This window comes from Mesoplodon bidens (genome assembly GCF_964165515.1).
Source record: "Mesoplodon bidens genome assembly, chromosome: 2".
Taxonomy (NCBI): Eukaryota; Metazoa; Chordata; class Mammalia; order Artiodactyla; family Ziphiidae; genus Mesoplodon; species Mesoplodon bidens.
This window is the reverse complement of record NC_138177.1, coordinates 111,056,298-111,084,075: the sequence shown is the minus strand read 5'-3', so window position 1 is coordinate 111,084,075 and position 27,778 is coordinate 111,056,298. Positions and strand designations below refer to the sequence as shown.

Genomic DNA, 27,778 nt, shown 5'->3' with positions numbered 1-27,778 from the left:
GTTCTAAAGAACAGCTAAATAAATCATGTCAGAGCACAATGTCCTACGCCTGCTCCCAGGAATTTCTTGAGCTGAGATAAACATCTGCCAGTGAGTGCCCAATTCTGTCCCCAGCTTTCAGAGTTTTTTTCCTTCCCTCAGAAGCCCTCTTTTCATTATGGTTTTATCAGCCAGCGCTACCTATCGTAATCAGACTTGCCTTCCCTCCTAAATAAAAAGTGTGAAGGAAATTTCTACCCACCCACTCATCAGGGACTACAAGACTCTACATCCTGCAAGCTCCGGATGAAACGTGAATCCTTTTCACTACCTGGGCACAGTAGCTGACTCTCAGCTGACTATCACAGTAGCTGCCTGTGGCCCCCTCACAGTGCCACACTATTTACACAGCTGATGCAGGTTTGCCCTGGTTGAGGAATTTGACTCTAGTGGATTCCCCTTAGAATTCCCAAAGAGCCCATTCACCCTGTCCCAACCGTACAGATGCCTGTGGAGATAGGAACAGTGGGGTTCATTTTCTAACTTCCTCTGTACACATTATAATTCTACACATTTATTTAAAAGCGGGGATCAGAGAAGAGCTAGGGGAGCTACAAAACATAACATTATATGAGATGTTTTCAGAAAATATTTTAGGTAAAGCCAACAACCCCCTGCCCCTGCCACTCAAACATTCCTTGGTCTCATTCAGCAGCCTAAACTCTGCCCTTCGTGTTTGCAGACACGAAGCACGGCTGGGACTCGACTCCCAACAGAAAAGGAACCTTTCCAAGGCAGAGAGAGGGAAACCCAAAGAGTCAACCAACTCTCAAAGCAGAGAGGAGAGAAACAGCAAAGCAGAAGCCTTAACATTCCTCTCTTTTAATAATCTAAATAGATATTTCTCCAAAGAAGATATACAGATTGCCAACAAACACATGAAAGAATGCTCAACATCATTAATCATTAGAGAAATGCAAATCAAAACTATAGTGAGATATCATCTCACACCAGTCAGAATGGCCATCATCAAAAAATCTAGAAACAATAAATGCTGGGGAGGGTGTGGAGAAAAGGGAACCCTCTTGCACTGTTTGTGGGAATGTAAATTGATAGAGCCACTATGGAGAACAGTATGGAGGTTCCTTAAAAAACTACAAATAGAACTACCATACAACCCAGCAATCCCACTACTGGGCACATACCCTGAGAAAACCATAATTCAAAGAGAGTCATGTACCAAAATGTTCATCGCAGCTCTATTTACAATAGCCAGGACATGGAAGCAACCTAGGTGTCCCTCAGCAGATGAATGGATAAAGCAGATGTGGCACATATATACAATGGAATATTACTCAGCCATAAAAAGAAACAAAATTGAGTTATTTGTAGTGAGGTGGATGGACCTAGAGTCTGTCATACAGAGCGAAGTAAGTCAGAAAGAGAAAAACAAATACCGTATGCTAACACATATATATGGAATCTAAGAAAAAAAAAAGTCATGAAGAACCTAGGGGTAAGACGGGAATAAAGACACAGACCTACTAGAGCATGGACTTGAGGATATGGGGAGGGGGAAGGGTAAGCTGTGACAAAGTGAGAGAGTGGCATGGACATGTATACACTACCAAACGTAAAATAGATAGCTAGTGGGAAGTAGCCGCATAGCACAGGGAGATCAGCTAGGTGGTTTGTGACCACCTAGAGGGGTGGGATAGGGAGGGTGGGAGGGAGGGAGACGCAAGAGGGAAGAGATATGGGAACATATGTATATGCATAACTGATTCACTTTGTTATAAAGCAGAAACTAACACACCATTGTAAAGCAATTATACTCCAATAAAGATGTTAAAAATCATCATCATCATCATCATAAGTTAAAGCCTTGTTATAGCAGAGGGAAAGAAAACGTGACACACATGATTTTACCATGACAGTAAGACACAACAGAGGTGATAAACTAAAGGAAGTAATTTTCTGAAGCCCTTCATGATTTTTTAAAGATAAGGATCAATTTTTTTCTGTCAATTATTAAAATATGTTAGAAATGTCCATAACCTCCTACTCTCACTACTAACTGCGATAGCAGTCAGTGGCAGTCCAATCTTTCCAGTGGTGGGGTCTGCTTTTCCCAGCTGTGAATAACCTCTTTCGCTAGAAAAATTGGTCAGGAAATGGCTCTCCATTTAGGAAAGAGGTGTATATAAGATGCAAATGTATATCCAAAATGTTCCCTTTCTTAATTTCCTTCCCTTGCTGCTAATTTTCTCCTAGCCTAAATAATTAATCTTACTACATTGCTCAAATAAACTCCATCTAAATCAGCTCAACCTTGAAAAGGAGAAGAAGACGAGGTAACTGATCCTCCCACATATGTCCAACTTCTTTCCTTTGAGGAAAGCAAAAGTATAGTCTCAAGGTTAAGGGCCTAGGTTTTGGTGCCAAACTCTATGAGTTTGACTTTACTCTGCTAAATTGACTTGGCAACTCTGGACAAATCACTTTCATCTCAATTTTCTTATTTGTATCAATTTCCTTATTTATATAAAATGGGAACATCAGTAGTTCCTAACTGGGGTGGTTGTAAAGATTAAACATAACACACCTTGAATATGTAGACTGAAAAAAAGTACACAACCTAAAAGTTCAGAGTTGTGGTTTATTTGGCGGACAAAACTAAGGCCTTAAGCCTGGGACACAGCATCTCAGATAACTCTGCGAGACTGCTCCAAAGAGGTGAGGTGGGAAGCCAGGATATAGAGGAGTTTCTGCAACAAGGACCAGGTAGTCAGAACATCAGAAGATTACTGTTACTTAAGAAAATCAGATATCTCAAGTTAAGGAATTTAGCGCTTTTCTGTGTATGGGAAGATGCAGGAGTCTGGGCTCACTGACATCATTCCTTTGATATGCACTATCTGGGGCCAGAATCCTGTGTTTTCTCATTCTGAGTTTCCTCAGGGTGCAAGGTGGGTGGGGGTGGGGGGGAGTGGGTGCTGCATAGTTTGATGATTTGGTGGCAGGCATTACATTTCTATCCTAAATTCCCTCAGGGCTCACCATCCAGGTGGCTGTAATGTGATGGCTTGATGGCTGCAACATCCTAGTACCCCAAGCAAAGTAAACACTCAGTAAAGTCCATGATTACTATCACAGGCTTTTCCATCTCTAGACAGATTCAAGCAGACCACGCGAGGACAGAAGGCAAACAACACTGATGAGAGAGAAAAAGTCACAGATAAAAGAGTTCTGAACTGTTAGTGGCACAGAAACAAATGAAAGTCAGTCACCTTTTTATTAAAAGTCTAAATACCGTGTTATACTGGTGATTATTCACAGGCTAATGATTTGTAAGAGGTTGAGAGAAAACGGTCTTTCTCTATATGTACAGAAACAGTAGGAAGAGCTTTATTTGAGTAATCAAAGAGAACTTAGAAAAAAACAATTTTATTTTATTTTATTTATTTATTTTTTAAAACACTTTGGCAGTTTCTTTCTTTCTTTCTTTTTCTTTTTATTTATTTATTTTAAAATTAATTAATGTATTTATTAATTTTTGGCTGTGTTGGGTCTTCATTTCTGTGCAAGGGCTTTCTCTAGTTGTGGCAAGCGGGGGCCACTCTTCATTGTGGTGCGCGGGCCTCTCACTATCACGGCCTCTCCTGTTGGGAGCACAGGCTCCAGATGCACAGGCTCAGTAGCTGTGGCTCACGGGCCTAGTTGCTCCGCGGCATGTGGGATCTTCCCGGACCAGGGCTCTAACCCGTGTCCCCTGCATTGGCAGGCAGATTCTCAACCACTGTGCCACCAGGGAAGCCCTAGAAAAAAGCAATTTTAAAATGAAGAATTAAAAAAAGAAAAAGAGAAATGCTTAAAAAAGAAAAGGCTAATGAATAAGCAAGAAACTCACTTCATGCTCAGCTGATCTCCATAATAATGCTAGTGTTCGGGGACAGAAATAACCTCGTATTACAGGCTTTCTGGGATTCAGGGAGGGAGTTGCACTATAAATTACTATGTACTCTGGGGATTGAGTTAGACCCACAGTGTAACTCTATCTCTGCCCTTACCCATCTCAGAAGGTCCAGCTTAAACCCTTTCCCACCCCCTCAAAGGAGAAAATTGGCCTTGTGGTTAAGAGAAAAGAGGCCAGAGTAGGGAAAACCCGCGTGGGAGTACTGGAATAACCGCTTATTAGCTAGGTGATAATAGATGACATAACCTTGCTAGCCTCAGTGTCCTCATCTGAGAAATGGAGGCAACCACCCCTGAGTAGTATCTATCTCAGAGGGCTGTGCAAGCAGTCAATGTGAAGATGCACAGTGGGGATAAAGGTCTCCCTTCTTAAGTACCAGGAGGCAGAGCCCAATCCAACTGTTCATTTTATAGGTAAGAAAACTAAGATCTAGAGAAGTTAAAATCTAGCCCAAGGTTATATAGTTAGTTTCAAAGGCTGGACTAGAGGGCTTCCCTGGTGGTGCAGTGGTTGAGAATCCGCCTGCCAATGCAGAGGACACGGGTTCGTGCCCCGGTCCGGGAAGATCCCACATGCCGCAGAGCGGCTAGGCCCGTGAGCCATGGCCGCTGAGCCTGCACGTCCGGAGCCTGTGCTCTGCAAAGGAAGAGGTCACAACAGTGAGAGGCCCGTGTACCGCAAAAAAATAAAAGAAAAAGAAAAAGCCTGGACTAGAACCTGATTCCTAATTCTGTATTTTTGCACTAAATGTGCTTCTGCCTCCATGGAGCTTTGATATTGCCCTTTTCTGAACATTTTCAGAAAGTACGATTTTCAACTAGTACCATCAGTATAGCACTTGGATACTCTCAAATGATAAATTTGTCCCCTCAACTACATTATAAGTTCCTTGAAGTTATAAAAGAGGTTTCAAGTGTCTTCTGTCTATCCACACGTGTCTATTCAAATGCCGGGCACATAATATTATTAATTGATTGATAGAGTGGCTTTTTTAGGAAGAGGTTTTACTCAGAATAAAATGTTGCCGTGAGGAAGATGCCTACCAGCTGTGCAGGTCTGCAGAAGATTAGATCAGAGGAAATGGGTTTTGAACATGCCCAAAGAGACCCATAAAAAATCAACTGCAAGGGAATTTAAACACAGAAATAATGGAACAAAGAAGGCAGATGTCTCTCTCCTCATGTAAATTTTTTTAAATAAAGAGTCAGTTTTTAGATAAAAATGCATTGACACAGGCCGTTGGTTCCTAACCTGTAGTCGGTAAACCCCAACTGTTGCAGAGTTGCTGCAAAGGATCTCCAAATTGATTTGTACATTAAACATTACAGAATGAATAAATAATATCTTGCACCTATATACGTTTTTTCTCAAAATGCATGTGCAGTCTATTTTGATTTAATAAAATACAAATTCTTTAAACACATTGTGGATTTGGTTGTAATTTTTGTCCATTATGTATTTTTAGTTCAATCAATAAAGTAGTGGCTAACATTTATTGAGCATTTACAGTGTGGTAAGCACAGTGCTAACTATGTTATTGATATTATTTTGTTTACCTCTTATTAGCACCCAGAAGGTAGGTATAATTGTTATCCCCATTTTACACATAAGAAACTGAGATTTGTAGAATTTAGTTAACTCACCCTTTGGTTTTACTGGCAGGAGATTATGGAGCCAGAATCTGACTCCAAAGTTTGTGGTATTGCCCATTGTTAGGTTACTTCCAAATTGATAGGTATAAAACATTTAACCTATTTACATTCATGTATATGTGTGTAGGAAGTGGGTGTTTATCCACGAAATTTGATATTTAAAAAAATTCTCATATCTGCAAGGGTTAGTAACAGCACAAACTGGAGGTTACAAGTGGCTCTGGCATAATTAGCTCCCTGACTTTTGACAAGCCAGGTGCTCAGAACTAAGGAATTCAACAGATTGATTTCTAAAAATAGCTCCAAGACAGAAATTTTATCATTCTATAATTCAGATCAGCATTTCCCAAGATAGATTCTGCAGAATTCTGGCCATAAAGGACGTTCCACAGAGAAAGGTTTCCATGATCAAACAAGTCTGAAAAACACCATAAATGAAGAGAACCACCATACACAAAAGAGAATATCCTCTTTTGGAAATTCATAATTACATTTTCACATATTAGAAGCTCTGAGAAGTCCTGCAGAGCACTAGAGTACACAAAATTAAACATGTTCTCTGCTTGTAAGACTTCTCAACAAGGAAACCTTTTTCATTCTGTGTAACCCAGAGTAACCTAAAAATATCTGGGCATCAAACGTCTTCTGTGCAAAACTATCTTCATGGAATTAGTTCCACAGAACATTTGTAGATTATAACCCAACCTTGGCAGTCAAAACATTTCTCAATTAATGTGGTAGGCTATGAAAAGTGACTTTTGAGAGTCTTCCAAACACTGTCATTCTATAGTGGTATTGGCTTTCAGAAAGCTCTTTAGCCTAAAGGTATGTTTATCGAAGGCCTATACAGACTTACTTTTTTTGTTTCTCTTCAAGCACGGAATAAAAATTTTATAACAGTGACACTCTGAAGGTTCTGTCCTTCTATTTTTCGAAATCTGTTCTAAACTAACGCTTCTCAAACTTTACCACCATCAGAATCACCTGGAAGTCTTATTAAACTAAGGATTGCTGAGCCTACCGTAGACTTTCTCATTCAGTAGATCTGGAATGAGGCCTGAGAATTTACCTGACATGCTGCTGGTACGGAGACTATACCACTCATCTAAATCTCTTGTGTTAGATTTAGATCATGAAGTAGAACATGGAAGATGTTTTGGTCTCTGCGTCTATCAGCAAGGGCTGTTCTCATTCGTTTTCTGTAAGTTTGATCCTTAGATATTTAGCCAAATACCTATGGTGTTTTCTTTGTGCTTTGAATTTTTTGCTTACAAAAGTGTCAAAGCTTCAGGTGTCAAAGATAAAGAAAGGAGTTAGGAGAACAGAGAATGTCTTTGGCCAAGCTTTAATAAATGAAGAAATTCAGAAAGTATTTCATATTTATCTATTTAAGAGCTAAATCTCTTATTTCTCATTTAATCATATGGATTAACTTTTAGCAGAGTGAACTTATTCTTGTCCCCTTGGAGGAGTGATTAAGTAATACTTTGTAAATACAGACAAATTATACAGCACTGACACTTTGGCTGGGGCTCCATTCACTGTAACCCACAGACCTTTAATTTAGACCTTTAATTTCTACAATAGAAATTTCTATGATGCTGAAGAAGCTATAGAGTCAAGGAACCCTTTAAAATAATAGTGATTACACTGTTCTCCATAGTGGCTGTGTCAATTTACATTCCCACCAACAGTGCAAGAGGGTTCCCTTTTCTCCACACCCTCTCCAGCATTTGTTGTTTGTAGATTTTCTGAGGATGCCCATTCTAACTGGTATGAGGTGATACCTCATTGCAGTTTTGATTTGCATTTCTCTAATAATTAGTGATGTTGAGCAGATTTTCATGTGCTTCTTGGCCATCTGTATGTCTTCTTTGAAGGAATGTCTATTTAGGTCTTCTGCCCATTTTTTGATTGGGTTGTTCAATTTTTAAATATTGAGCTGCATGAGCTGTTTATATATTTTGGAGATTAATCCTTTGTCCGTTGATTCGTTTGCAAATATTTTCTCCCATTCTGAGGGTTGTCTTTTGTCTTGTTTATAGTTTCCTTGGCTGTGTGAAAGCTTTTAAGTTTCATTAGGCTCCATTTTTGTTTTTATTTCCATTACTATAGGAGGTGGGTCAAAAAAGATCTTGCTGTGATTTACGTTAAAGAGTGTTCTTCCTATGTTTTCCTCTAAGAGTTTTATAGTGTCTGGCCTTACTTTGAGGTCTTTAATCCATTTTGAGTTTATTTTTGTGTATTGTGTTAGGGAGTGTTCTAATTTCATTCTTTTACATGTAGCTGTCCAGTTTTCCCAGCACCACTTATTGAAGAGACTGTCTTTTCTCCACTGTATATTCTTGTCTCCTTTGTCATAGGTTAGTTGACCATAGGTACATGGGTTTGTCTCTGTGCTTTCTATCCTGTTCCATTGATCTATATTTCTGTTTTTGTGCCAGTACCATATTATACGGATGTTCCTTAAAAAACTAAAAATAGAATTACCATATAACCCAGCAATCCCACTACTGGGCATATACCCAGAGAAAACCATAATTCAAAAAGACACATGCACCCCAATGTTCATTGCAGCCCTATTTACAATAGCCATGTCATGGAAGCAACCTAAGTGCCCATCGACAGGCAAATGGATAAAGAAGATGTGGTACATATATACAATGGAATATTACTCAGCCACAAAAAGGAATGAAATTGGGTCATTTGTAGAGATGTGGATGGACTTAGAGACTGTCATACAGAGTGAAGTAAGTCAGAAAGAGAAAAACAAATATCGTATATTAACGCATGTATGGGGAGTCTAGAAAAATGGTACAGATGAACCGGTTTGCAAGGCAGAAATGGAGACACAGATGTGGAGAACAAACGTATGGACACCAAGGCAGGAAAGGGGGGTGGGAGGGTGGGGGGAATTGGGAGTTTGGGATTGACATATATACACTAATACGTATAAAATAGATAACTAATAAGAACCTGCTGTATAAAAAATAAATTAATTAAACTAAATTAAAAAATTAAAATAATAGCAATTATAAATGTAGCTACAGAATCACAAAATTGGCGCCGCCTGGTATAATAAATGTGTCCCTGGGAAATTGCAAGTCAAATTACCATCAGTTGGATCCTATTTATATACTTACATATTCTAATTTTGAATATGCCCAATTGACAGTTTCTTAACCCATTACTTTGAAGTTTCTGCTTTTTATGTGCTCTTCAGCCCTACTGACCTGTCAAGGAAAAAAGGACAGAAACTAATCTTTACTGAGCATCTTCTAAGGACTCCATCATTTCATCTACAAAAATCTGTGATGAGGGATTGATCCCTAGAAAAGCTAAGGCCAAGAGGTTCCCATCACATTGATAAGTGGCAGCATTAGGACATAAGCAGCCATGACCAGTCCAGAGTCCACTCTTCTTTCACCCTACTTCACCAACCACTGTGCTTCAAGTCCTTAGTGATTCTTGGATGGAACAGGAGAGCTCCCTCTTTAAAGGACAGGTATAGGGGAGAATAATTTGGTGTAGGGATGAATTACCCATAATTTATAAGCTTTAACATTATCATTTTCACACATGTGTCACCTTAGAGGTGAAAATATCTGGTACTGAAACTAAGTGAGAGGCAGGGTGGGTGTAAATTAATGGATAAAATTAAATCAAAACATTTTACTCAGAAGGACGCAAAATGTTACACCTTTACAGACTGTTGTTTAATACGCCCAGCAAACAACCCAAGGGTGTAATAAAAAAAAAAAAAGGTACAATTTAAAGGTCCTCCATGAGCACTTTCACGTTAATCTCAGCCTTAAGAAGGCACATGCAGTGTTAGTCTATCTACTCTACCTGTAGTGAAAACACCACAAACAACAACTAGCTAGCACTGCCTTGGTTATATAAAGCAGTTCATGGCAGGGTTCTTGGTAAAAGGGAAAACATCCCTTCTACGCGGGCTCTGAAACCCTGTGCAAACAAATTTCTCCCAAGTAAGCTGAGCTCTGCCCACGGAGCATTCTTTAGGGCTTAGTATATGTGTAAGCTGAGTTCCCCACTATTATCCACACTATGTCAGGAAGGCTTTTTATGAATGTGTGACCTTAGGTTTTAAAAGGAGACCACAGAAGTTGACAATGACCTAAACTAACAGTTAATGTCAGCCTTTCAGCTCAGAGAATATTACTGATGAATCCAGGCTACACAGGGCTGCTCCACAGCTTTGAAACCATGCAAGAAATTGCCAGTTTTAATAGTTACTGGGGTGTGAGAGACACGGCAATTGGCTGTTCATGACACCTCTGGGAAAGTGTTTGTTAGAAATAAACAATGTTTGTGAATAGAGCTCTACCACTCTGGGATCTGCTGGTTTTCACTGGTTAATTCTCCAGATTACTTCGGTAACCTTATGTCAACAGAAATCCAGCTTCTTCTGAGCAGACTTAAACACTACTGTTCTGCACAGAATGATACCGACTCCCTGCTCATTCAGAGTATCAGAATTTCTAGATCAGAAACACAGACCAACATTTACAACGTTTACATTAGCAAGAGTCAAATGAAGTTCCTACTTTCCTTCCTTCCTTGATGTAACATTATTGACCGCCTACTCCTGTGAGAGACACTAGTGACAAAGATGATAAGATGTGGTCTATTCCCTCGAGGGGCTCAATATAATTCACAAAGTAAACAAGAAATGTACATGACACTATAATAGGACAGATGTTATAGTAGAAGACAGAATATCATGGGACACCAGAAGGTAGCAGCCTACTGAATCACTCTTCACAGAGATGACATTTCAGTTGGGTATTAATTGATGACAAGGTATTTGCCTGTTGGAGGAAGAGGTGATAGAAAGAACTCTTTAGGCAGAGAAAAGATCATATGCAAAGACTTGGCACTGAGATAGGGCATGGTATGCCAGAGAATGGTGAGGAGTTCTGTGTGGTTGCCACAGAGAGTTTGAGGGAATGATGGAAGAAACAGCAGAAAGTCTAGATCTTCTTAGCTAGGGCAAGGGTTTGGGGTGGACATGGGAAATTGAAGGCAGTGAAATTGAAGGGCTGCTGAGGCACAGATTCACTGGGATGAGGGAAGGTGGGATGAAATCCCAAGGGGATGACTAGTCCCACCAAGTATCCAGTCCAATCCAAATACATCTGGACAAGTCTTCGCTAAAGGAAGGTCCATACCTAGTGATGCATCATACCATTTCAAGCCACCATTTCTGGAGAAAGAGTCACTGTTACTGTTTCTTATAGACCAAAAACGAGAGAAAGCCCTCTTTCCTTTTCTGTCAAAGGGAGACTGTATTAAGCCCTACAGAGACTAGCCATCTTTTTTCCCCAAAATCTCACCTCTCCAATGCATCTTCCACACTGCTGCCGGAGTCATCTTCCTAAAACACAGCTTTTAAAACCTGGCTTCTCAGTGGCTATAGAGTCTGAAGCTCAAATTCTTTAGCAGTCTGAGCTTTTCCTCATACAACATACCTTTCTACACTTCTGTGTTTTTGCTCATGTAGGAATGACATGTCTTTCTCCCCTACTCTTAATCTGTCAAAATTCTACTTGTCCTAAGTCCAGCACAATGGCCTCAATGAAACCTCTCTTAATTCTTCTCGTCATGATTATTCCTTCCTCTTTGACCCATATTTTCTTGCTAGCTCCAACCAAGCACCTATTTACTCTGCCCTGTAACTTTTAGGTAGTCTCTGGGAAGTTTTTATTAGAGTAGACATCTTGACTAGGGAGAAGGGAAAGAAGGGAGGGAAGAAGGTTGGTTTCTGAGTAGACAGAGTAACTAACTCCTAGACAAGAATCTGGTAGAGGCAGTTTGAGTAGTAAATAAGTGAGACACAGATGCCAAAGTGGAAGACTGTATTTTTTCAAGATGGCTGCAACAATATTTCTCAAGCTGTTCTACAAAGTGGCCTCTTATCAGGAGATGGATCCTATTTCTCTCCTCTTGAATCTGGGATGGCCTTAGGACTCACTTGTAACCAATAGAATGCTGCAGAGGTAATGCTGCATGACTTCTGAGGTGAAGGCAGAAAAGTCCCTGCAGCCTCCCCCTGGTTCTCTTGGGTTGCTTGCTCAGCCTCCATGTAAGATGTCTGCCCCCTCTGAGACTGCAGTGCTGGAGACACCATGTGTAGGTGCTCCAGTAGACAGTCCCAGCTGAGCTCACACTTCCACATCCCCACCAAGATGCCAGACACATGAGTAAAATCATCTTAGACCCATTTGACCAGCCATCCTCCAACTGAGTACCACTGAGTGACCTGGCCATCTCAGGAGGAACAGAAGAATCTTTTTTTCTCAGAAGAAGCTCAGTCTTGTCTAAATTCCTGACTCACAGAATCCATGGGATACAAGTTAATGGGTACTGTTCTGTTTTAGGCTACTGTCTTCTGGAGTAGTTTGTATATAGCAGTAAATACCAGAAAAGCCAGGGAATGAATGAATCCTGACCCTGCCTTTTATTCCGAAAGCGAATCAGTCTTCTCAAATAGTTGTCATCACTGGCCAAAAAAACTTCTGGGATCTCCTGAAAACATTTAGGGTGCTTAGTGAGAACCAGTGAGTGACTTGAGTCCTTAACTGTGAATGTGAGGCCAGAGGCCATTGGGAGCCCAGGGGCTACCCTCAAAGGGCAGTGTTGCTGATCTGACCAGTAGAAGGTGTAGGTCTGTGGAAGCTCACTGCAGTTTGTAGAAGCACAAATCAGAGGTCAGAGGAAGGAAAAGATTCTTTGTGCCCAGCAGATGGTAGAGACCAGAGGCTCGATAAATATCCATTGTGTGAATTGACTGAATTCAGAAATTGGAAGCAATACTGGTGATACAGTTTACTGAGAGGCAAAGGGCAACTGAGGCAATACGGGTCACCATATGAGTTATAACTGGATATGTGATGCAGATCTGTACTCTCCTTCTTCTGAGCATTTTAGTCAGAGTGCTCGCAGGTTGGAGAGTTGTGACCAGTCTGCTGGACTCTCTGTGGAGAGACTTTCTAAGGATTCTGGCCAGGAGTTGAATGTCTTGCCCTCATAAGGTAACCCGGGCCTCTGCCTACCACGACCATCTTCACTTGAAGGTTCTACTTGTTGTTCACACAGTATTTGCCTTTCTCTTCTCACCATTCTGTGGAACTCATTAGATAAGTGCTCACACCCACAGACTAGATCCTCTAATCATTTTCAACCATTATTCTAAGCCCTAAATGAAACATTCCTCTTTTCTGAGCTCACAGTAGCCTCTTTTTCCTCAGGACCATATTTAAGATCTCCCACACTGATTTAAACCTATTAATGCCTGAAGGAGAGACTGACTCAAGACCAATGTACAGGCCTTCAGAGTTATCCTGAAAAGGAAATTATGAGATCTCTGATCTCTAAAGCAGCTTTCTTTTACTGGGAGAAGAGATCAGAATCATGTCCTATATTTTCAGAAGGTCTTTTATATTTTTATTCAATGAATATTTTTGAAGCCATAATCCTCACTGAGAATGTGCTTTAAGCTAGATTTTTAAAAGAGTTAAGATTTTGTTGTGATTTTCAACGGCTAAAAACTTTATCAGTCAAATATCTCATTGTCATTAAATTGATAACAAATTGCATAATTTTTAGGATTATAACTGCATATTTCCCCCATATAAATCTTAGGATTTCCAGTCTCCTGGAGAAATCTCAACTTTGCCTCTATTTTTAGAATAAAGTCAGAGATTTGTTAACTATACTGCAAAGAAACTGTTAAACAAAAAGGCCGTTTACTCATGGATTCAGGCTAATAAAGCCTTGAGTCAAAACACATGGAGAAATTGACTTTAGGGCTAGACAGAATCAATTATTTGTTTCCCGGTCAGTTTTGGTTTGGGGAGCCGAATGAAGAGTGATCCCTCAACAAGGGGTGGGATTAATGCACTGTCAGTCATCATTAATCACTGCAGTACCCCAAATCGCCTGTGTTCAGTCGGGACACCTTTGTTTCACATGCGTTTCTCCATATTCTTGACTAATAGTATACATACTAATTAGTCTACTAGCAGACTAATGCATGTTCATTAACACATACATTATCATTTAAATACTTAAGAGGGACTGCTAAATCACTTTTTAAATGTGGTATTATGTTCAATTATGCAGTCATTTGAAGCTAAATTTTAAAGAACAAGCAGTGCATTTTTCAGTGGTTTATATGCCTCCCTGTACGCTAAGTTCCTTGAGGGCAGGATCTGGATGATTCATCTTTGCATGCTTTTTGGTGCCTGACACAGTGCCTCGCACACTGGAGTGAAGTAAATAGTTTTGGAATGAATGGAAAGAAGCCTCTTTGAAGAGGAAGGGATGGATTCCACGTGAATGTGTAGACTAGTTCTCTGACAACCATGTGATTTAAAAGGAACACCTGTACAGTCCTGCGTAGTTTGCAAGCACTTCCGTACATTTATCGTCTCTAAGCAAGTGTCAGTAAGCTTATTTTACTGCAGAGGAAATTGATTTATAGAGAGATTATGGAATTCACCTCAGATATTCTGATTCTCTAGTTCATGGAATTAAAAAACAAAGCCACATACACAAACAGAATAATCTCCCAAATTCATTCAAGAGGCCCATGTTTCTAATGTCTTCATCTACCTACCTCATTATCATCAAAGCTCTATCTACAGCAGGAGAACATTGGACATCATATCTAAAATATCAGTTCCTTCAACTGCAGCTAGATATATGCCCATCCCCCATCCCCACAGAACACACAGAGTGGCTGATGGGATCTGATGTGGCTGATCCCGCTGGCCCAATTTGTAGTGCATGAACATAAAATCTGGTGCTTAGCTTTGCAAACACTTAATCATCAGGTACAATGTCAGGAGACAATGAAAAATCAACTCTAGCTTGTAAAACCTAAAGACCTGCTCCAAAAGAAAGCTGAAATTAAGTATTCTTGCCCAGAAATGTTTCAGTTCCTTGCAATATTAGGAATATGGCGATAAGGTAAAATTCTCCATAATGTTACTTATTTTGACATGCTTTTAAGCATCATATAAATACACTTATCATCAAAATGACGTAAAGGCAGTCAGCACCCAGGGCAGAAGAATGCGCTCACCATCCTCCCACCCCTGGCGGTTCTGCCAGCGGGGTGTGAGTGGCAGGTGGAGCAGAAGGCAGAGCAGGCTGGGGAAAGTTGCCTCCCCCTTCTGTGAATCAAAGCCAAAAAAGGTTCCTCATTGCTGCTGGGTCTTTGATCTATTTTTAGAACTCTTCTGTCCAATATCCTCTGCCCCATTGCCATGACCTTTCATGACACACTTCTCTTGGTGGTTATTTTGGGATCCTATTCCTTTCCCAAAGTATTACTACAGCTAGAATTAATGTATGAGGTAGATCAGCACAAGTCTTTGCTTGAAAAAGGACCCAAAGGACACGTTCCCACATGAGGGTGAGGGAGCTGGTGTACAGAGAACAGATTCATCATCCATATTTTTAGTCATCGAAGTATTCTAGAAGGACTAAGGACTTAACGTAGCAGATACCACAACCTCACAAGACAGCGTTATCTAGGTGCACAATCTGGGCATGTGGATTTTGAAAATGTGTCCAGCACAGCTAAAGGGGTATAAATGTGTGTCTTGTTTAAGGGGTAGAGAAAGGAGAGACAACCATAAAAAAGACATAGGATTTATCACTTCAGCTTTCTTTTCCAGACTTTATCTCTCCCTAAATCTACAAACCATATTAAAGAGTCAGTGCCTACAATGAAGGAAGGGCGGAGAGATCAAGCATGCTTTGACTGCTCAGTATCCCTTAGAAAAGTATTTCTACGCAGAATTTTTCAAAGGAGAACAAAAGTTCCTTTGTCAAAAATAAAAAGGGCACATAGATCCAGGGAAAAAATTCCTTGTTGGTGAAGACAGAGACATCTTTTATGTTCATCACTATACCTTCTGTGTCAAGTATAGTGTTAAATAGATAGCTCTATTAATAAGATAATTTGATGTAACGATAACAGCTAACCTTTATTGAACACCTAGTATACGGCATTGTGACAAGCACTGTTCTACAAGATATGCGTAAATTAAATCACTGAATGCTTACAACGAACCTGTGAGATATGTGCTTGTATTGTTCCCATTTGAGAGATGAGGATACTGAAGCATAGAGAGTCTAGGTATTTCATCCCAGGTCAAAGAGCTCTTAAGTGAGAGAGCCAGAATTCAACATCAAGCACTTTGGGATCTAGAATTTATGCTTGCAGGGTAAAGAAATGGGTTTTATGCCTCTGCTACAACCATGAGGAATTGGAAGAAACAGCTAAACCTAGTATTATGGCTTGAATTGTATCCTCTCAAAATTCATATGTTGAAGTCCTAACCCTAGTACCTCATAATGTGACTATATTTAGAAATAGGGTCTTTAAAGACGTAATTAAGTTAAAATGAGATCATTATGGTGTAGTCCAATTAAGGGTAATCCAATATATCTGGTGTCTTTATAAGAAGAAATGGATACAGACATGTACATGTATATATGAAGACACAAGGATCACCATCTGAAAGCCAAGGAAAGATGCCTCAGAAGAAACCGACCCTGCTAACACATTGATCTTAGACTTCTAGCCTCCATAACTGTAAGAAAATAAATTGCTGTTGTTTAAGCCACCTAATCTTTTGTTATGCCAGTCCTATCAAACTAATACGTTCAGTGTTAAAGTGTAAAATGGAAACCAAGGAAAATGCATTTGGTCCAAACGAATCAAGATAAATACAACAATTCAAGGCAGAAAGTTGCTTCCCTTCCATGGACATGGGTTGACCAGTTAATGCAACTGTTGCAAGTTCCCAACTAGGTGGGAGGTGCTGTCAGGACATTCCTTTCGATGTCCCAGACAGCTTCACTCTCAGAGGATCCTTAATGAATACAAAGGCTGAAAAATATGACTCCGCTTAGACTTCGTGGAGGGTATATGATTTCTATATCTGTAGATTTTCTTGTCCCCAGGTATTTCCACGTTCTGAGTAAAGCCCTTTCTTTACTATACACTCATTTATCAGGTACCTCATATTGTAAAGTAGTTTTTAGTATAAAAGTTATACTAAAAGAAAATAAGGAGAGGGACTTCCCTGGTGGTCCAGTGGGTAAGACTCCACCCTCCCAATGCAGAGGGCCGGGGTTCGATCCCTGCTCGGGGAACTAGATGCCACCTGCATGCCACAACTAAGAGTCAGAATGCCGCAACAAAGATCCCACGTGTTGCAACTAAGACCCAGCAAGCCAAAATAAATAAATAAATAAATAAATAATATTTAAAAAAAGAAAATAAGGAGAATATAAAAATCACCTGTAATCCCATTATCCACAGATAAATGCTATTAACAAAGAATGAATATATATACATATGATCTTCATATAAAAGTGATATCTTGATGTGTATAGAATTTTTTGTCCTGCTTTTGTCCTGATTTCAATTAACATTGTTTTGAGAGTTTTCCCCCAAGTTATTAAATAGTTTTCAGAAAACATGATTCTAATGGCTTCATCATATTCCTTCCAAGAGATTATGCTATAATTTATTAAATATAAACTCAATACTGGCAAGGATATTGTGAAGCAGGCACTCTCCTAAACTGTTGGTAGAACTACGTAGAAAATGTTATGGCCTTCTGGAAAGCAGTTTGACATTATAGATCAATATCATTAAAAGAATTCATACCCACTGCTCCAGTAATGAAAGGCAAAAGAAAAGTGTAAACCTTCACCTATTCGGTGAAGCCATCCTAGACCATCTTCCTTAAATTGTATTCCTGACATTCGATGTTGACTAGTAGAGAGACCTCAGTGACATCCTAGGTCATTCAACAGAGACACCAGAAGTCACATCTTAGTAGTAAGCCTGAACTATCTCTTGAGTGAAGGATTCTCTAGACCTGCCCTAGGAAAGTATAAGGCTTTGAATGGGTCAAGCTGATCTGCATGTAACTTAACGACTTGCCAAAACAAAGCCCCACACTATTTAAAGAAAGAAAAAAAATCCAGAAACTCAACAACATAATATTTATAACAGCTTCCAAGTAAAAAATTACTAGACATGTCAAGCAGCAGGCAAATGTGATCCAGAATCAGGAGAAAAAGTAATCAACAGAAACAAACCTAGAAATTATAGGGATGATGAGACTAGAAGGTAACATTAAAACAGCTATTATTACTATGTACAAGTATTTAAAGTAAAACGTAAACATAGTGAGAAGTGGAAGATATTTTTAAAAGAATCAAATAGTTTATTTTTGGACCACAATGAAATCAAACTAGAAATAAATAACAGAATGATACCTGGAAAATATCCAAATATTTGGATCCTAAATAACACACTAAATAACCAGGAGTCAAAATGAAATAAAAAAGGAAATTAGAAAATCCTTTGAGGGACTTCCCTAGTGATCCAGTGGGTAAGGCTCCACATTCCCAATGCGGGGGGCCCGGGTTCGATCCCTGGTCTGGGAACTAGATCCTGCATGCATGCTGCAACTAAGAGTCCGCATGCCACAGCGAAGATCCTGCATGCCCCAACTAAGACCCGGCACAGCCAAAATAAATAAGTAAATAATAAACAAATAAATATTAAAAAAAGAAAGTCCTTTGCAATGAATGAAAATAAAAGCATATATATCAAAATTTGTGGGAGGCAGTTGGAGCATCTATAGGGAAATCCACAAAAGCAGAAACGAATACACCATTGTAAAGCAATTATACTCCAATAAAGATGTTAAAAAAATAATAAAATAAATGCTTATAATAGAAAGAAAAAAGACCTTAAATCAATGATCTAGGCTTCCATATTAAGAAAGTTGACAAATAAGAGAAAACTGAACCCAAAGTAAACAAAAGAAAAGAAATAACGCCAGATGGCACACCACAAACAATGGGGGAATCAAATTAAACAATACTCTAAAATGCTACCAATGTAATGGGATCCTAGGACACAGTCTTCTTGCCCAATAAGTTCTCCTTTCCTGTCTACTTCCAATGTGGTCCACTGCCTAGGAGAAAGGCTTCAAGTAACTGGGCTTACCTTTAAAACTATATAACAGAAATCCTGGGATTCACTATGCACCATTTCTGATAAGGCCAAGAATATAATTCACACATCCATTACTTATCATCAGAATGCCAGAAGACGTAAGATACCTAAAAGGCCATAAATAGACATCAGGAAGCCTGGATTGCGTACCAAAGGGAAGAGGAAAGGCATTCAAAACAAAACTATCCGACCCCTTATTAAGGAGAGGTTATCAGAGGACCCTCCAGGCTCATGCTGATACTATGTCCTAAGCATAGTCGTTTAAACCAAGCAGAGAAAAACATAGCCTGTTCTTTCAAGCTTTGCAGAAGCAATGGAAGTTCCAAGAGCAATACCATCCAGTACAATGAGAAGACCTCACCCCTAGTATAGGGCCATGTTCAGACAGGGATCCAGAAGCAGTTTTGGTGCACTGCACCCTTGTGAAGGGACACAGTATTTGCACACACACATTATTTACCCATGCTCTTACCACTCTAGACCATGCTGTCCTCAAAGTCAGGGACCACATCTTAGTCACCTTTATATCCCTAAACCCTAGCATGGTGCAATCATTTAATAAAAGTCCTTTAAAAGGCAAGCGGGGGGCTTCCCTTGTGGCGCAGTGGTTGAGAGTCCGCCTGCCGATGCAGGGGACACGGGTTCGTGCCCCGGTCTGCGAAGATCCCACATGCCGCAGGGCGGCTGGGCCCGTGAGCTATGGCCGCTGAGCCTGCGCGTCCGGAGCCTGTGCTCCGCAACAGGAGAGGCCACAGCGGTGGGAGGCCCGTGTATCGCAAAAAAAAAAAAAAAGGCAAGCGGGAACCCCCCAGAAACCTAAAGCGGTTATAGATAACACCCGATGTGACAGCCTTGAGACTCAGAAAACAAAACGAGCCTCCAGATCCAAGTTGAAACCAAAGAACAGAGGCTTATTACCTCTTCCCTGAGTTCAATTTGATTTTTAAAACATTTAAAAGATGGATTTGTTTCCAGCCTTCAGTGAGCATTTGGGTGGGACTGGGTTTTACCTTAACTAGTCTGCCCATCCTTTTCCCACGGTGTTCTGGAAGAAAGCAGAGAGTGGTGACTCAAAACTTGGCAGCATTCTTAGTTCCTATGTGCTGACAACAGTTTGAATGCCAAAAGAGAGACGCTTACAAAGGATCAAAACCTGGATGCCCTGGCCCTAGGACGCGGTTCACATTATAAACTTTCCAACATGATGCTAAATTAGCTGCATTTGGTTCCAGATGGTTACCGCCTAATAAGTGGAGAGGTGACTTCAAGTGGAAATTGTCTCAATTCTCACTTTATGTCACTTCTGAAGTCTTTCCTGAGCTTACCCCACACCCACCTCATCCCCTACCTGCTTCCTTGGCCACAGGTTTTCGGATTGCAGGCCCTTGAAAACGGTGTTTGCAGGATGGCCCAACTATGAAAGTAGCCCTTTCTGCCCACATCTCCTGGACTGAGATTCAAGGACTTCTCTATTCAAAATAGCAGAGCAAGGACCTAGAAAGTGCAGAAAGCCCAGACAAAAGAAAGGTGAATGGAGTCCGGGTGAGCTGTGCTAACAAGAAAAGATAATGAATACACAAGAATGTCATAATTCACGATGTTCTTCTCATTCCATTCCCCCCAAAGTTCCCTCCCCCAACACACAAGCACGTGCACTCACACACACTTCAGTGCATTTGTCCAATACCCTTCTACATAGTCCTCTAACTTCCGAGTTTCCACTCCCTTTATAAGTGTTTGCTCTTTTTCTGTATTCTTTTATTGTTACCACCTTGCCTTTATAGAGCCGCAGTATCACTTTAGTGCAGCCTTAGACTGCCATGGCACTTCCCTCTGTCTTTGAAACATAGAATCCTGAAATCATACCTCCTTCATTATTTCCAATTAAACTCCACATCCTGAGGAACCTGTCATCTGTCCCTAGAAGGCAGAAATCAGGTATATCTAAATCATTCTACATAGTGCCTAGCAAGGAAGCAAATGTAAGTGCAGGCTTAATATCAAATCACTATGCCTGTTCTCTGATTATAATGAGGATGATAATGATCCCATTCACTTTAATTTGCACCTCCTTTTAGAAGCCAGGCTCACCAGTGAGTGGCTCAAAAACTTCAACATCAATGGATCTGAAAGTGCTAAGAAAAGGTAAAAGGGCTGGCTCTATAAAGCAAGGTGGTAACAATAAAAGAAAATAGAAAAAGAGCAAGCACTCCTAAAGGGAGTGGAAACTCAGGCAGTCAGGATGGTATAGCAGAAATGTAGAAAGGGCACAGGCTTTGGGTCTGGACACAGTCAGACAGGTCTGGGTTGGAATCCTTATTTGGTCGCATTCTAACTGCTTGATCTTGGGCAAGTTGTTTAACTTCTCTGAACCCCGACTTCCTAAGGTTAGAAAGATGTTCAAAGTGCTCGCCTTAGAGGATTTTCTTGAACATTAGGTGAGATAACCTCTAAGGCATTTGGCTCATGTCAGTTGCCCTGTAAATGTCAGTTCCCTTCCCTCCCACCTCAGAAAGAAGGATCCGTAGTGATAATTTCCAGCAGCACCCACGGGGATGGTCCTCTCTGTGATTAATGCATTTTCAGAGGCTCACCCTAAGTTTCTCACTTTTAGGTGTTGTCTGTTGTCTCATGAAGATGCCCATGTTCTCTGGAATCACCAGCTTCAACGGGAACATACATGTTAGTGCCTGTGTATAACTGTGTCTGACCTCTCCCATCCATCAAAAAATACAAACTAAACAAGACCTCACATCTTTAAAGGGGGGGACTCAAAGTTAGACGCCCCTTGTCTGTACTCCCAGAGCAATTTGGCTACACTGTACATAGAACATAGATCGCTATATTGTATTACCTTTTTAAGCATCTAGATCTCCCCTAGGCTACAAGAGCCACAGTGGCAAAGTCTAGATATTATTTCTCTTTGCATTGCCACCTAGCAGGAAGCCTGTCATTCATATCATATTTATAGGTTTGAACTGAACCATCATATCCTGGATCTGCAGTGCTTTGGTATATATTCCACACTTTATAATTCCCCCAGCAGCATTTTCCAGAGCCTCAGAAGGTTCAAGCATTGAACACATATTGCCTTTTTCCTTTAAGAATTGACTGTTTAGGTGATCAAAAGGAACAAACTTGCAGTTGTAAAAGAATACAAAATAAATAAATCCTGGGGATGTAATGTACAGCATGGCTAATAATACTGTATTATATATTTGAAAGGTGCTAAGAGAGTAGATCTCAAAAGTTCTACTCACCAAAAAAACAAAACAAAAACTGTAACTATGTGAGGTGATGGATGTGAACTAGACCTTACTGTGGTGATCATTTCCCAATATATACATACATTGAATCATTATGTTGTACGCGTAAAACGAATATAATGTTGTACGTCAATTATATCTCAATTTTTTTAAAAGTTAGAAACAAGCACCAAAAAAAAAAAGAACTGACTGTTTAAAAATACCTTTGTTTTTCTTTTGAAAGCTAAAACCTAATTAAAGGAGAGGGGATAAAAAAAAACATCAGAGAAACGTCTGGGACTAGCCTCAAATTGCTCCATGCTTTTTATTTTTTGCCATAACCTTGGGCACCACACCCATGCCCACATCCAAGGCTCAGGGACACCTTGCACAAGGTGCACAGAGGGAGTGCTTGGTGGGTGCCTGGAGGGCTCCATGCTGAGCAGCTCTGATATGAGGGCGACCATGGGCCATGGGCGGTAGCAGCACCATCTGCCTCAGGTAATAAAGTCAATGGTGGTGACTAAGTTAGGCTAGAAGTATCTCTCAATCTCTGAGTTCCTCCTCTGCTCTGACACATCTCTTTCTCTTCAGAGAAAACAGGAACAAGCTCAGGCAAGGGTCCCTGAGGAGGAAACCCTCTTTTATTATTTGACTCATTCATTACCAGATTCTCCTGAAGTAAGTGGGGTCCACGATGACTGAAAACACAAATAAGCTCACATTTAGAAAAATATTTAAGTGAGGAATCCACAATCAGTTTTTAAGGGGACGTCAAGAAGTTGGGGGCAAGTGCTTAGACTTTAAGGCGGATTTCATGGAGGGCAAATACCATGTTCTTCCTCAAAAGAATGGTCTTTGGAGACAGACACTCTGCTCTACCTTAACATCATATATATATATATATATATATATATATATATATATATATATATATATATATATATATGAACTGCTTAGCCTTTGGTAGGCAAAACCCAGGCCCCATAGACATAGCGATCCCCATGGCTCCCAAACACTGAGACCAAGTGTCAGCTGGCACTAATCCTCAGGTGTGGTGTTTTGTATCTAGCTGATCTGTGGAGCACTTGAGTGCATGACCCTGAGTTGGAACAACCCCATTATCTTACAGATGAGGAAACCAAGGCAAAACCTCACATGGCTCAACACTGTTTGTAGGCAAAGTTGCAATTCCATGACAGGCAAGGCCATTTGAGTGATTTCTTAGATGACTTCTGGAGCCCCAGTGCAAGCCAGGATCCTGGCCTGGGTGGATCTTATAAATCACATCAGCTATATACCATTTATCAAGTGATTTTTTAACTAGAGTTCATCACGTTTTTCCATCTAGTCTAAAGAATACAGAATATTCTCTAGGGGAAAAAGTCTAGCTCATTCTATGCTAATTGTAGTAAAAGTAAAGGTAACTGTGGTGCTTGCTGTGGAAATAATTATAATTTATTAAGTACTTACTATATGCCAAGCCTCCTGCTGAGTATTAAACGTGTCTTATGTCTTCTTTCACATAATCAGCCCAACTGCCAGAATCCTCTTTTACACTTAATCCTTGGTCCCGCAAAACTTGGCATGAATAAATGGCTTCAGTCTCTCTGTAGGATCTATCTGTGTGCTCATGTACTATGCCCAGATCAAATCGTTTCTAGATGCTGAATGTGGTATGTGTGGTTTTAAGTGGGGAGTTAAGAGACAGGTATCTCTGGAAATAAAACCCAGAAAAGGTGAAGGTTAATTCTTAATCCCTAAATCTGGAACCAACCCATAATTAATGTATTTCATATTGCTCAAGCATGTCTAGAAGATAGATTGCAGGGCAGAGTGGGAGAGGTGGCTTCCAGTCCATTCCTTTGAAATGTTTCTGTGTTATCACAAAACAAGAAGTTCTGTAAGGTAAAGGGGCTAGAAATGCCTGGCTTCCTGTGGACAGATGCCAGGTGGAGGAAATAAACAGATATAGCTCCCACTGGATACGAATGACCTAAAAACATTGTTTCCTAGCATGCTGCCAAAGGAGTGCCTGCTGCTTACAACATAAAGTCAAGGGGAGAAGTAAGAGGGAGACTGAGTGGTGTTTGGGGAGTGTGGAAAGTAGAAAATAAGAAAAAGACACTGATTCCAATTTTGTTGATAAAGTGTAAACTCTTACAACTGAGTCAAGTGACAGCCATGATTCTTAAACATATGAGAATCTAGTCAAACTGACAATTAAATGGAGCCCATGGTGCTATTCCTTAACATTTCACGAGAGGCTGAGAGTTACAGAATGCCAGAGCAGGACAGGTTCTTAGAGACATTCAGTCTGGAGGTCACAACTGGCAGCTCCCTCACACTGTCTTCTTTGGTTTTCCCAGGATTAACTTTGATGGCATTTTAACATTGTTCTAATTAATTACCAACATTTTAAAAAGTAAAAGCCCTTCCCTGGTGGCGCCGTGGTTGAGAATCTGCCTGCCAATACAGGGGACACGGGTTCGAGCCCTGGTCCGGGAAGATCCCACATGCCGCGGAGCAACTGGGCCCGTGAGCCACAACTACTGAGCCTGCGCATCTGCAGCCTGTGCTCTGCAAAAGAGAGGTCACGACAGTGAAAGGCCCGCGCACCACGATGGAGAGAGGCCCACGCTTGCTGCAACTAGAGAAAGCCCTCGCACAGAAACGAAGACCCAACACAGCCATAAATAAATAAATAAATTTATTTTTAAAAATAAATAAATAAAAAGTAAAAGCCTTCACCTAAAGATTCAGATCTCTTTAAAAACTGAGAAAACAAGCAAACACTGGACCTACATTTTCACCTGCCAACCACTTAGCCCCCACTGCACCTCCCCACCCCCCCATAGAGTCCACACTATCCGCATGGTTCCCCCAGGCTGAGGCCAGTGTCAGCTGGCAAAAATCCTTGGAATGGCATTTTGTTTACCTGGCTGATCCCTGTGAGTGCTTCAGTGCTATCCCCTGAGCTGGGGCAACCCCATTATCTTATAAATGAGGAAACCAAGGCAAAACCTCACACACACGGCTCACCGCTGGCTGTAGACAGAGTCCCAACGCCACGGGCAAGGCCATTTGCAGAAGATCCCAGCTGACCTCTCTTGCCAGTTCCCCAAAGGGATTCTATAGGCGAGCCTCACTAGCGGGTCCTCATGATGCATGGTCAAGGCTCTGTTCCCTCTGTCTCAAATATCTTTCCGTGTAGCAGACTCTTGCTCACGCTTACAGACTCAGATTAGTTCCATTTTCACTCCCCAGGGCCAAAAGTGTCCACACAGCACTTTGTACTCACTTCAGGAACAGACTGTAAAGTCCTTCGGGGAAGGTCAATGTTAAAGTCCTCTTTTTTATGTCACCAGTGCCTACCATGGTACCGTGACATATCATGAGATCAGAATAAATCTGGAGTTCAAAGAGGATAAACAATTTGTCCTCAGATACATAGATAATTATACTCATAACATACAGTTAGAAAAAACAAGTTAACGGTAGGTTGGGTCCATAAGGAACACTCAGACTGATAAACCATCAGGTAAGTGACACTGAAACCCACCTCAGTGACAAATGTAGTTCCTACCGGGCCAAGCCTTATTCCAGAAGTAGGGACTGCCTGATCAGTGTGGCTCGTAAGGTATCAGAAGGACCCCAAAGGCCAAGGTATCTTCCCCACCCTCTGCCAAGGTGTCTAAAAGTCCACTAGGTAAACTTATTTGCGTTAAGGCTTTTTCTGTTGAAATGCAACACTCCTTTCCCCCTCTTCCCCAAGAGCCAGTACATTAGGCAATTCGTAGAGGTTCACACAGCTTCAGTTAACTTCTCAACTACTTTTCTATCTGATGCATTTATCCTGAAACATCTGGGTAAGCTGTGATAGAGTTAAATAAAGGTTAAGTTCCAGAAGAAGGGACAGGCCTGAACGTCTAAAGTAAGAGATGGGGAGTGGGCACAGCGGTTAAGGGCAAGGCCTGCTGGGACCAAGATGCCTGGGTTCAGTTCTGCTACCTGCTAGGTGACAATGGCTAGACATTTACCCTCTGTGCCTCCATTTCTTCATTTAGATAGAAAATGGTGTTAACCAGAGGATCTACCTCAATGGGGCGCTGGAGAATGAAATAAGTCAATAAATAGCAGGCATTGAAAACTGTGCCTGACACAGAGTAAGCCCTATATAAGCGCTGGCTTCTGTTATTATCAGGAGAGGATGGCGTGAAATTAGCCCTGAAAGGGACTGCTCCAGTTTTACTACCTGCTGTCTCCTTTCCCAATTTATTGATGGATACAAGGCCCAGAGAGGATGTGCAGTTTACTGAAGACTGCAGGCTAGTGGATGGCAGAGCTAGGGCTTCCTATCCAGGGGTTCTGCCCCCACGGAACTTACTGATGAGGAAGGAAGGGATGTGGGAGACCAAGAGAAACCAAGAGGGAGCTCCAGCCTCTCTCCCTTCTAGGGATAACGGGATCCAGGCCCTTGGGGACTTCTCCCCAGAATCATTTCCACGTCCCCGCTCTCGGGTGGGCTTAATGTCTGAACGAACGCCACGCTCGGACAACGCACCCACAGCCCCGCACCTGGGCGTACCCTCCAAGTCTGGCACAGCGCGGCAACTCTCTGCCCCGTTGGGAGGACGAGTCAACAGCGGGGTGGACGGGAAAAGTGACACAATCGGGCCGGCGCCCTCCCCGCCAGCCACCCACGCAGCCCAGGGCGGGCCGGGCCCTCTCAGGGGTGCGGGCTCGAGCCGGGCGGCCGCGGTCTCCCCGGCACGCGCGCACCCGCACGCCAGCCACGCCTGCAGCCGGGCGGCCCGAGGACCGGGCGCGGGCACTTTTCAGCAGCTCGGCGGCCGCGCCGTTGCTGGGCCTCCTCCTAGGGCCGCCGCCGCCGCCCCCCGGAGCTGGATGACGGAGTCTTGAAAGACTTTCACCAAATATGGGCTGGGGCTGGAAACGTCCTGCGCCGCGCGCCGCCGGAAACCTCTAGTCCTGGCCACTGCGGCGACTCCGGGAGCGCGGGCCGGGCAGCCGGCAGGGGGCGGCGGGCAGCAGGCGGCCGGGCGCGTCCCGGTGCTCGGGCCCCAGATCTCTCCCCATCCCCACTGCCCGCCGTCTCCGCAGGGGTCCCGGGGCGGCTGAGGCCTTCCCAGCGCCACTGCCACACAGTTCCCGCCGCCATCCCGGCTCTCTCCGGCTCTCCCTGCAGTCACTCGGGGTGGGGTGGGGCTTGGGGGAGCGGAGGGCAATAGGGTGGCACAGGGACGCCACCTTAGAGTTGGCCTTTCGCTGTCACAATAACTTGTGCTGTTCCTTAAGGTGGCTATAAAAGGTGGAGTTGTGAGACCGCCGAGTACCTCTGAGGACAAACGCACGCACACACACGGCTATTACAGGCACTCCCACCGTCCAAGGCAGTGTTTCTCAGGGTGTGAATCCCCGAACAAACAGCCTCAGCATCACCTCGGGACTGCTTAGAAATGTAACGAATAAGAAATTTAGGGGTGGGGCCAGTGGGGTCAGTTGTTTAACCAGCCCTCCAGGTGAGTCTGATGCGGGCCACAGTTTGAGAACCACTGGTCTAGGGCTAGGAAACCGGAGTCGCCAGGTTTAGGGTGATTATTATTCTCAGTTGCCGCCAGACAGTGAACCCTTCTTTTGGTGACCTAAAATTCCCTGGCATCAGTGCGCGAGAGACGTTCCCATCGCTCAGTCCAAAGCCAGGAGCTGAGAAGACAAGCAGCCCCTTCTCCCTGCCTTGCAGCCCAAGGAAACAAGGCGGCCCCTCATTCCCTCCTGGGGCTCCCAGAGAGGGAGGGAGAGAGGAAAGAGAGCAAAAGAGCCATGC

At 42.0% G+C, this 27,778-nt stretch overlaps 1 protein-coding gene across 5 annotated transcripts in view; it reads right to left on the bottom strand.

The window, feature by feature from the left end:
- LOC308612927 (uncharacterized protein) overlaps window positions 1–27,778 on the bottom strand; it is a 110,992-nt gene that overhangs the window by 82,739 nt on the left and 475 nt on the right. Inside the window, exon 2 of one of the 5 annotated variants that reach the window (XR_014015175.1) lies at window positions 3,211–3,797. The exons of the other annotated variants lie outside the window; for them this stretch is intronic. The gene's annotated coding sequence lies outside the window, so the exon portion shown is untranslated. Of the gene's footprint in view, window positions 1–3,210; window positions 3,798–27,778 lie in introns of those variants that run through there. 5 annotated transcript variants of the gene reach the window in all.